We start from the raw sequence: 575 nt of genomic DNA, 5'->3' as shown, positions 1-575 counted from the left end.
CTGCCACTCAGTAAGCAAATAACCAGTCCTATCTATATATGCATGTCAACCATAGCCCAAACAAGATAAACAAGCAACACGAATGGAATACAATCAATTTAGTTCCAAAATAATCAACTTTATTACACCACATGACTATCTCATAATAAGACAACTAACCAAACTCCATTTTTCCTAGTTTGCTTACCAGAAGGTGATATTGTGTTTTTCCCACCAACTCAGTCTCACCGTTATATAAATTTAAGTGAACCCCCTTGACAGCCGGCTCATCAACCTCATTTCGCACATAGCATTTCATTTCGCATCAAAGCTCTTTTCATTGCGCACATAGCATTTTCTTTTCGCACATAGCACTTTCTTTTCGCACATAGCACTTTGTTTTCGCACATAGCATTTTCAACACGTCAAGGGGTATTTACACCACAATTATATTCAATTTCCACCACTCCCTCATTTTCACATATCACCATTCTTGTAAGCAACTAGTAATGTAAAACCATATATCAACAAATTCTCATTTGCAGACACCCACAACACAACATACAACAAACATGATATTTCAACGTGTCTTCGCA

The sequence above is a fragment of the Sesamum indicum genome, linkage group LG1 (assembly GCF_000512975.1).
Source record: "Sesamum indicum cultivar Zhongzhi No. 13 linkage group LG1, S_indicum_v1.0, whole genome shotgun sequence".
Lineage (NCBI taxonomy): Eukaryota > Viridiplantae > Streptophyta > Magnoliopsida > Lamiales > Pedaliaceae > Sesamum > Sesamum indicum.
Note: the sequence above shows the minus strand (reverse complement) of the source record.